The following is an 11,365-nucleotide window of genomic DNA, read 5'->3' as shown; positions in this document are numbered from 1 at the left end:
TATTATTTACATATCTGCATATAAACTATTCAAAAGCAAGAATTGCATTAGTCTTTCTAATTTTGCCTTCTCTTACATTTTATATATATATATATATATACACACACTTAATAATGACAGGAGAGTTGAGAACACCATCTTTTCCAAGAATTATGGATTTTGAGATTAGGAACGAAACATAATGAGCAAAAAAAAAACCCGTAGCATATTGAATATATGTCTTTAAATAAAATTAATTCAAAACATTACTTTTATTTGCAGATGTGTCTGTCTCCTCTGTTAAATGCCAGGCACTTTGCACCTTGTGAATAAGAATCATGCCTGCTTTGACTTTTTTTAAAAAACAGACCTATTCATATGCCACAAAATTCACCTATTTCAAGTATACAATTTAATGATTTTTAGTGAATTTATAGGGTTGAGAAATTACCTGTTTCAAGTATACAATTTGATGATTTTTAGTGAATTTATAGAGTTGAGAAATTACCAACTCAATCCAGTTTAAGAATATTTCTGGCCGGGCACGGTGGCTCACACCTGTAATCCCAGCACTTTGGGAGGCCAAGGCGGGTGGATCCCCTGAGGTCAGGAGTTCGAGACCAGCCTGACCAATATGGAGAAACCCTGTCTCCATTAAAAATACAAAATTAGCTCGGTGTGCTGGCACATGCCTGTAATCCCAGCTACCTGGGAGGTTGAGACAGGAGAATCGCTTGAACCCGGGAGGCAGAGGTTGCAGTGAGCTGAGATCGTGCCATTGCACTCCAGCCCAGGCAACAAGAACGAAACTCCATCTCAAAAAAAAAAAAAAAAAGAATAGTTCCATCACTCCAAAAAGACTGTGCATGCTGTTTGCAATCCCCACCCTCTACCCTCAACACCAGGCATCCGTTAAATTGCTTTCTGACCATATAGATTTCCCTATTCTGATTATGGCATATACATGGAATCATATAAGATGTGGTCTTTTGCATCTGGCTTATTTCCCTTAGTGTAATGTTTTTGAGGTTCATCCATGTTACAGCATGTATCAGTACTCCGTCCTTTATTCATTTATTTATTTATTGAAACTGAGTCTTACTCCATTGCCCAGGCTGGAGTGCAGTGGCGCAACCAGGGCTCACTGCAGCCCGGACACCCTGGGCTCAAGTGATCCTCCCACCTCAACCTCACACGTGGCTGGGACTACAGATGCGCACCACCCCACCCAGCTAATTTTTGTATTTTTTGTAGAGATGGGATTTTGCCATGTTGCCCAGGCTAGCTTTGAACTCCTGGGCTCAAGCTATCCACCTGCCTTGGCCTCCCAAAATGCTGGGATTACAGGTGTGAATCACTGTGCCTGGCCCACACATTTTTTAATCCATTTATCAGTTGATGGGCATTTGGATTATTTTCATTTTTTGGCTATTACGAATTATGTTCCCATGGACATTGGTGTACACATTTTTGCATGTTATAATATGTTTTCATTTCTCTCTAGATATTTAGAAAATTGCTGGATTTTATGGTAACTTTAAGAAACTGCCAAACTGTTTTTCCAAATTGGCTGTCCCGTTTTACATTCCCACCAGCAATATATGAACACTCTAGTTTTTCCACATCCTCACCATCATTCTATGAGTATGAAATGGTGGTTCATTATGGTTTTAATTTGCATTTCCCTAAAGATTAATAATGTAGAACACCTTTTCATGTGTTCTACATTATCTTCTAGATAATCTTCTAGATCTACAAAGAAGATCTGTAGATCTTCTTTAGTCAAATGTGCATTCAAAACTTTGGCCCATTGCCCATTTTTTAATTGAGTTGCTTGTCTTATTATTATTTAGTTGTAGGAGCTCTTTGTACATTCTGGCTGGACACAAGTCCTTTACCAGAAATATGATTTGAAATATTTTTTCTGGTCTATGGATTGTCTTTTCATTTTCTTTTTTCTTTCTTTATTTTCTTGAGACGGAGTTTTGCTCTTGTTGCCCAGGCTGGAGTGCAATGGCACTATCTCGGCTCACCGCAACTTCCACCTCCCAGGTTCAAGTGATTCTTATGCCTTAGCCTCCTGAGTAGCTGGGATTATAGGTGCGTGCTACCAGGCCTGGTTAATTTTTATATTTTTAGTAGAGACAGGGTTTCACTATGTTGGTCAGGCTGCTCTAGAACTCCTGACCTCAGGTGATCTACCTGCCTCAGCCTCCCAAAGTGGTGGGATTACAAGTGAGAGCCACTGCGCCCTGCCCTTTTCATTTTCTTAATAGTGTCATTTAAAGCACAAAAGTTTTATTATTTTGATGAAATCCAATTTATCAATTTGTTCTTTCACGTTTTGTGTATATCTAAGAGATTTTTGTCTAACCCAAGGTAACCAAGCGTCTTAGCTCATTTTGTGATGCTATAACAGAATACCATGTACTTTATTTTATTCTATTTTTTTTAACCAAAACTAGCTTTAATTTGTCCAAAAGCCACACACAGCTGTCTAGAAACCGTCTCTGGAAGGGAAGCCAAGAGACAGTCCATTATGCACACGGTCAAGAGGCCTCTAGAAGTTTTCAAGCAAGCCCAGGATGTGCTTTTGCTCCTTCTCCCAGAACTCCGCATACCCCTTGATGATACGCCTGACAATTTTGACGGAACGTCTTCACATGTTTAGGATCTGGTGAACCCTCGGGCAAATCTGGGGGACATTGGCATTGCAGATCTTGGCCATAATGCAGCAGATGCACTGGAGAACAAAGAGCCCTGCATCCAAGCACTGGAGGTAGAACTCATCCCCCATGTCACTGTCTATGATCTCTCCACACTGGACCATGTCATGTTTTTCCCCTTCGTTCCTCTTGTCTGCCACCTGCATTGCACCCAGATATTGAAAATGCAACTCCATGAGTCTGTCAACCTACTCACTGTCATTTTCAGTGAATTTATTCAGAAGCCAGGTTCGCTGATGCCCTCTCAGATTCCACAAAAGGAAAACCAGAATGGAACAGACATGCTCTTTGTGTTCCCTGTCAGTGGTACCCACTTTCTTGATCTTCCTGGGAAATTCCATAAAGAGGGGAAAGATGGTTCATAAGCCAAGAATGTCAACAAATTTACCGCAGTTGTAGACGCCCTTGGATGCAATCAGCACTTTCAGGACCCTGCTCCGTGAGATCTTCTTTTCCCTGAGCATGAGATTCATCAACTGAAGACCCTCGCCCTTCAGGAAGTGCTCACGATTGGAACTGAGCATTAGTTAGAAGCAGAGTGAATCAAACGGATTCTCTATCATCTCCTGCTCCTTTGCTGTGCTGGGATTGTGTCTTTTAGACCTAATACCATAAAAACCCTAGAAGAAAACCTAGGTAATACCATTCAGGACACAGGCGTGGGCAGGACTTCATGTCTAAAACACCAAAAGCAACGGCAACAAAAGCCAAAATTGACAAATGGGATCTAATTAAACTAAAGAGCTTCTGCACAGCAAAAGATACTACCATCAGAGTGAACAGGCAACCTACAGAATGGGAGAAAATTTTTGCAATCTACTCATCTGACAAAGGGCTAATTTCCAGAATCTACAAAGAACTCAAACAAATTTACAACAAAAAAAACAAACAACCCCATCAAAAAGTGGGGAAAGGATATGAACAGACATTTCTCAAAAGAAGACATTCATACAGCCAACAAACACATGAAAAAATGCTCATCATCACTCGCCATCAGAGAAATGCAAATCAAAACCACAATGAGATACCATCTCACACCAGTTAGAATGGCAATCATTCAAAAGTCAGGAAACAACAGGTGCTGGAAAAGATGTGGAGAAATAGGAACACTTTTACACTGTTGGTGGGATTGTAAACTAGTTCAACCATTATGGAAAACAGTGTGGCGATTCCTCAAGGATCTAGAACTAGAAATACCATATGACCCAGCCATCCCATTACTGGGGATATACCCAAAGGATTATAAATCATGCTGCTATAAAGACACATGCACACGTATGTTTATTGCGGCACTATTCACAATAGCAAAGACTTGGAATCAACCCAAATGTCCATCAGTGACAGACTGGATTAAGAAAATGTGGCACATATACACCATGGAACATTATACAGCCATAAAAATGATGAGTTTGTGTCCTTTGTAGGGACATGGATGCAGCTGGAAACCATCATTCTCAGCAAACTATTGCAAGAATAGAAAACCAAACACCGCATGTTCTCACTCATAGGTGGGAACTGAACAATGAGATCACTTGGACTCGGGAAGGGGAACATCATACACCAGGGCCTATCATGGGGGAGGGTAGGGAGGAGGGATTGCATTGGGAGTTATACCTGATGTAAATGACGAGTTGATGGGTGCTGACGAGTTGATGGGTGCAGCACATCAACATGGCACAAGTATACATATGTAACAAACCTGCACGTTATGCACATGTACCCTAGAACTTAAAGTATAATAATAATATAAATAAATAAATAAATAAATAAATAAATAAATAATGGCTGTAGTAAATACTGTGGTGGTCTGCTCAGATCTCCTCTTCAGGGCCAACACACTGTCCTCCCACTTCTGGGAAAATCAGCTACTGACTTCACAGCTATGTCCCTCATTTCAAACTGCCCTCGGCTACAGGGAACTGCTTTATTCAAGGCTATCCACCCCTCTCATCCCTCAAAGAACAGGCAGTAGTCAATAAGTATCTAATGTAGAAATACAAGTCATGTGTGGCTTACTGATGGGGATACATTCTGAGAAATGCTCGCTCTGTTAGACAATTTCATCCATGTGTGAACATCATAGAGTGTATGTACACAAACCTAGATGGTGTCATCTACTATGCACCTAGGCTACCTGGTATAGCCTATTGCTTCTAGGCTACAAACCAGTACAGCGTATGACTGTACTGGATACTATAGGCAATTGTCACACAATGGTAAGTAAGTATTTGTGTACATAAACATATCTAAACATAGAGAAGGTAGTGCATCATGCTAAGATGTTATGACAGCTACAATGTCACTAGACGATAGGAATTTTTCAGCTTCATTATAATCTTGTGGGATCACAGTCGTATATGCGGTCTGACATTGACTAAAACATTCTTAGGCAGTGCATGACTGTACAAAGGTTCAGCCCACTCTCCTTAATTTGAGACAACTCTGAGGGGCCATCCCAGCTCCAGAGCTCTCTGTAGAATTGTCTTAGGCCTCAGTTGTAACTGCATTGTAGGTCAACTTCTCTCTCGGTCCAATCTTGTCTTCTTCACCCTCTTACAGATGTTTCTCCACAGATCTCTCCCCAGTAAACTTTCTGTATACAGCTTTCCATCTGAGAGTCTGTTAACCTGAAATCCATTATAAGATAAAACAAAGAGCTTTTGACTTTTTTCCTTTTAACCTTTCCTTTTTATGTTTTTGAGGTATCACTATGAATTTAGGGAATTTAATTTATCGAATGTGTTAGAATAAATTACGGCTGTTATTCTTTTTGATGTTGAAATGATCTCAGATGTGGCCAGTGAAGGCCCTTCATGATGCTGCCTATGTCATGGGGCCCCATGAGTCTTTAAGCATTTCCTTGCTTTTTAGCACAGTAAGATAGCCCATGAGCAACACGTATTCTTCTACCCCCAGACCCGGAATTAGACATTACCCTAAAAATCTCTGGTGCCCTTTTAGTGAGAATGGTGGTTAGAGATCAAGATAATGGGCACTAGGGGTTAACTATTTTGTTTAATTTCATTATCTACATGTCTTCTTGTTGATACAAAGAAATGCATATATTTCTGCACAGACATTCACTGGGGTTGCATTAGAATTAAAATTAAGTTCTCCTAAATCTCAATGCATATTAGAAATATTTTCAGCTGCAAGTAACAGGAAGCTCACTCACAATGGCCTACAAAAACAAGATGTTTAGTTAGCTCACGTGATAAGGAGTCTGGTTGCAGTCTGGGACTAATGCAATGGCTCAATGATCCTGTCAGGGGGACCCATATTGTTACTATTTAGCTCTTAGTTTGTCCTCTTGCTTATTGCCTCATTGTTACAAGATGACTGGCCTACACCAGGTATTGTCTACATTCCAGGCAAGTGTAAGGAAGGATAAAGAAGTTAATGACAAAAATATATTCTCCTTTCCAGGTTTTGCTTTTTTATTGGGGAAAGATGCCCTCTCTGGCCAGGTGTGTTGTCTCACGCCTGTAATCCCAGCACTCTGGGAGGACGAGGCAGAAGGATTGCTTGAGCCCAGGAGTTTCAGACCAGCCTGGGCAACATGACAAGACCCCAGCTCTACAAAAAATACAGAAACTAACCTGGTGTGGTGGCCTGCAGTTCCAGCTACTCGGGAGGCTGTGTTGGAAGGATTGATTAAACCCAGAAGGTGGTGGCTGCAGTGAGCTGTGATCATGCCACTGCACTCCAGCCTGGGTGACAGAGTGAGACCCTGTCTCAAAAAACAAATGCCCTCTCCAGATAATTCCACTTGCTCATTATTAGACAGAACTGTCACAAGTCCAACTCTTGATGTATAATAAAGTAGTTTAGAAAATTGAGTTGTATTTTTAGCTGCTAGCCCAGAATTATATTCCCAGTGAAACTATTCTTTAAAATGAACATAAAATAAAACTAGTCTCAGAAAAACCAAAACTGATACAATTAATTGTCACCAGAGTATTCAGGTTAGAAAATAATGATCCCCAAAATATGAAAATGCAAAAAGGAGTAAAGAGTACAGGAAAGGATAAATATGTGGGTCAATCTATGTGAATACTGATTGTATTAAACAATGATCATAATGTATTGAAAGGCTTAAAATATACATAGAACTGACATTCAGTAGTTAATAATATCTGACTGGTTCTATCCAGCCCACATTACCTAATATATGCATTTTTAATTAGCAAAAATGCCTATAGAATGTTAATATTTTCAACTCCTTGACAAATATGAACAGTCTGTGGTTCATTTAAATGCCTTAAGGAAAAGAAAATCCCAAAACTCTGTTCACTTGGGAATCAGATAGTGCTGAACGTTCAACAAATACCTACGCTCAGTTTCACAATGAGAACCCTAATTTAGCTGGGATGTGGCAAGGCACCTGGTTAAAAATATTTACTTTCTCCAACACCATTACATCAAGGGATAGTCCGGTGACACAGTTCTGGCCCATGAGACATTAGTTGAAGGTTTCTGAAAAAGTTTTGCTTCTTTGCTATTGGTTCTTCCCCCTTTTCTTCCCACTGTTCTTTCTACTTGGACCGACCAGATGCCTGGAGCAGCAGCTTGGTTGAGATGTGAGTTTATAACTCTGAGAATGTTAAGGAAAATGAAAATTGCCTGTTGCTTGTTGGCATCTTAATTCACTGTTCCAGTTCTAGACATTTTATTTCTTGACATAAACATACCTCTACACCATTGTTTGCTGTTTTTTTCTTTTATTTGCTGCCAAAGAATTTTCTACATAACACAATTTTGAACTTTCTAAGTGTAAATTTGAAGAAAAATTCTCTAGGCCTCACTTTTTTCTACCTGTAAAATGAAGGACATAGACCAGAACTCTGACTCATTTTCCAGCTCAGAAAATGCTAGCGCCTGTAGACTGCTCTCACTTCTTGAAAACAAAGTCATAGTAATGTGCTCCACAAACCTTACGAGTTTATGTGAATAAACTTCAGCTGGACTTCTGGTACCTGTCTGCCTTGTAAGTTAACACTTGTTCAGAAGAATTATGTGCTGAATACACTCTAATATTCTGTTACTTTTAGGATGCTAATATGATAATAATTTTATATACTGCTGGGATTCTATGTTCATTCCTTAAAGTTAGCTTCATTGTTACTGAAATTCTGAGAAAAGGGAAAACCCTGTTAAGTCATGTTTGTAGAGTAAGAAATTAAAAACAAAGATGAATCCAAAAAAAAAGAACTGACATTCAGAGCAACAATAGTATAAAATATAAGAGGAAATTAATTGAGTTGAAATATTTTACATCATTGCATTGTTGAGGAAGTAGTAAATATACTAATCTGCAGTGGACTAATCAAGGGTGTACATCATAATCCTTAGAATCATTAAAATAATGATTAAAGAATGCAAAACTAAGAAGATGAAGGAAGGGAAATAGAATAATAAAAGTTAATTGATTAATCCAAAAGTCAGGAAAGGAGAAAAAAGGAACAAATAATGGGAGACAAAACAGGTGACAAGTAGTAACATGATATACTGAAACATACTTATATCAGTAATTATGATGAAGCTCAAATTGTCAGAAAGGATTTTCAAAAGAAGGGTAACTATATGTGGTTTACAGGAAATATATCATTAATATGAAAACACAGAGATGAAAAGAAAAATGATGTAATATAATATACAATGCAAATACTTATCAAAAGAAGGTTGGTGTAGCTATATTAACTTTGTGGGTTGAATGGTAGTCCCCAGAAAGATATGTCCTAACCCCCAGAACCTGTGAATGTAGCCTTATTTGAAAAAGGGATCTTTGCAAAAGTAATTAAATTAAGGATCTTGAGGTGAGATTATTCAGGATTATCCAGATGGGCTCTAAATCCAATGACAAATGTCCTTATTAGAGACTTAAGAGGAGACAAGAGAGAAGAGGAGAATACCAGTAAAGACAGAAGCAGAGACTGGAGTTATGTAGCCATGAGCCAAGGACTCCTCAGAGCCACCAGAAGGTGGAGGAATAGGAAGCATCCTTCCCCAGCACCTTTGGAATAATTGCATTCCTGTCAAACCTTGATTTTAGACTTCTGTCCTCCAAAACTGTGTGAAAGTAAATTTCTGTTTTCAAGCCACTAAATTTGCAGTAATTTGTTATAGCAGCCCTAGGAAACTAATAAATATTTTGGTACTAGGAAGCAGGATGCTGGAGTAACAAATAGCTAAAAATGTGGAAATGGCTGTGGAATTGAATACTGGACAGAGGCTGGAAAAAGTTTAAGACGCATGATGGAAAAATTCCAGATTGCCTTGAAATGATTTTTAGTTGAAATATGAACATCAAGGCAATTCACTTCAGGGCTCAGGAGGAAATGAGGAGTATGGTAGAGAAGGCTTCTATCATCTTAGAGAATACATATATTGTTTTGCAGAATGTTGATTAAAAATATGAACAATAAAGGCATGTTTAGTAAGAATGCAGAAGGAAACGAGGGACATGTCGTTGGGAGTGGAGAAAAGGTGATCCTTGTTATATAGTGGCAGAAAACCTGGCTGAGTTGTATTCTACAGTTGTGTAGAAAGCAGAACTTGCAAGTGATGAATTTAGGGATGTAACTGAGGAGATTTCCAAGCAGTGCTGAAAGTGTGGCCTAGTTTCTTCTTGCTGCTTAAAGTAAAATGCAGGAGGAAAGAGACAAATTGAGAAAGAAATTGTTAAACAAAATGGAAAGAGCATTTGATGATCTGGGAGGTTCTTGGCCTACCCAGTTTGCAAAAGATGCTAAAATTAGAAAATTCACTGTCGGGGGGAGAAAAAAGAGAAAATTTACTGTTGGGAAAAAAGAAAAAAGAAAATTCACTGTTGGGAATAAATGTTCCAGAGAGAAGGTTAAGGGTGTTGCTAAATACCTTTTTGCTGAAGAGATTAGGTGTGTTACTCATGGACCCAATCAACCATCTCAGCAGAAGCCAAGAATCAAGGGATGGAAATGAGAATGGCACTACCCACCCCTAGAGATCCACTAGCAAAATTTTTGCTTCCAGTCTCTGCGACCTTATGTTTTACTGGTCTAGAGATCTTAGTTTCAAAGGAAGGAATGCTTTCCACGAGGAGACACAACAATTATTCCATTGAACTGGAGGTTAAGACTGCCATCCAGCTGCTTTGGGTTTCTCATGCCTCTAAATCAACAGGCAAAGAAGGAAGTTACTGTACTGGCTGGGGTGATTGGGCCTGATGACCAAGGAGAAACTGGGCTGCCAATACAACTGAAGGTAAGAAGGATTTTGTCTAGAATACTGGAGTTTCCTTAGGGCATCCCTTGGTACTACCATGTGCTGTGATTAAAGTCAATGAAAAACTACAACTCAATCCAGGCAGGACTCATAACATTTCCCCTCAGAAATGAAGGTTGTGTAACCCCACCAGGCAGAATACCACAATCAGATGAGGTGCTCGCTGAGGGCAAAGGGAATATGAAATAGTAATGAAAGATGGCAGTTATAAGTACCTAGCTATGACCACATTACTGGTTGCAAAAATGAGGACTGTAATTCTTATTTCCTCTTTGTTTTGTATGAATATGTGATATTTATGTGCATGTGTGTGTATGTAATATTCTTGCTTTCTTCCCTCTCTTATCCCTTTATAATTTAACATAAAATGTATTAATAATAGTTAATTTCACATCACAGTATTTATTTAAGTTACAGGATGTCAAGGAGAAGAGTGAACATTTTTCAAAGGTATTTACATCCTCTTCTAGGGAAAGAGTTGGTGCAGTTTTGGTTGTATGCTGGATAATTGCATCAAGTTAGGTAGAAATATGACTTTGTTATTATCTTTATCTGAAGATTAAGCATAGTTTGAGGAGATGTGTATGGTACCAAGATTACAAGGAGTAGACGGTGATGATTAGTTTTGCGTGTTAACTTAGCTAGGCTATAGTGTCCAGTTATTCAATCATATACTAATCTAGGTGTTGTTACAAAGATATTTTGGAGAAGTGATTAACATCTATAATCAGTTGACTTTAGGTAAAGAAGATGATTCTCAGTAATCTGGGTGGGCCTCATCCAATGAGCTGAAAGATCTTAAGAGCAAAACTGAGCTTTCCGTGAGGAAGAAAATTCCACCTGTGGACTGCAGCATCAGGTCTTTCCTGAGGGTTTCCAGCCTGCTGCCCAGCCCCACAGATTTCAGATTTGCATAGCCAGCCTCCACAATCATGTAAGCCAGGGGCCCCCAACCCTCAGGTCATGAACCAGTACTGATCCGTGGCCTGCTAGGAACTGGGCTGCACAGCAGGAGGTAAGCATCCGAGAGCATTATTGCCTGAGCGTGCCTCCTGTCCAATCAGCAGCGACATTAGATTCTCACAGGAACGAACCCTATTGTGCATGCAAGGGACCTAGGTTGAGTCCTCCTTACGAGAATCTAATGCCTGGCAGTCTGAGGTGGAACAGTTTCACCCCGAAACCATTCCCCTCACCCTATCAATGGAAAAACTGTCTTCCACAAAAACAGTCCCTGGTGCCAAAAAGGTTGGGGACCGCCGATGTAAGCCAATTTCTTGTATATATCCTACTGAATGAACTCCAACTGATACAATTAATATTAGACAAAGTAGATTTTATGGCAAGAAGAATGATTGGATGATTGGAGATAAACAATCATATATATATAGTTTTTA

At 39.3% G+C, this 11,365-nt stretch overlaps 1 pseudogene; it reads right to left on the bottom strand.

The window, feature by feature from the left end:
• Nucleotides 1-2,539: 2,539 nt before the first annotated feature.
• On the bottom strand, nucleotides 2,540-3,298 carry LOC111536424 (annotated as a pseudogene).
• Between the last annotated feature and the right edge of the window lie 8,067 nt (nucleotides 3,299-11,365).

Source organism: Piliocolobus tephrosceles, chromosome 12, assembly GCF_002776525.5.
Source record: "Piliocolobus tephrosceles isolate RC106 chromosome 12, ASM277652v3, whole genome shotgun sequence".
NCBI lineage: Eukaryota > Metazoa > Chordata > Mammalia > Primates > Cercopithecidae > Piliocolobus > Piliocolobus tephrosceles.
Note: the sequence above shows the minus strand (reverse complement) of the source record. Positions and strands in the feature narration are given on the sequence as shown.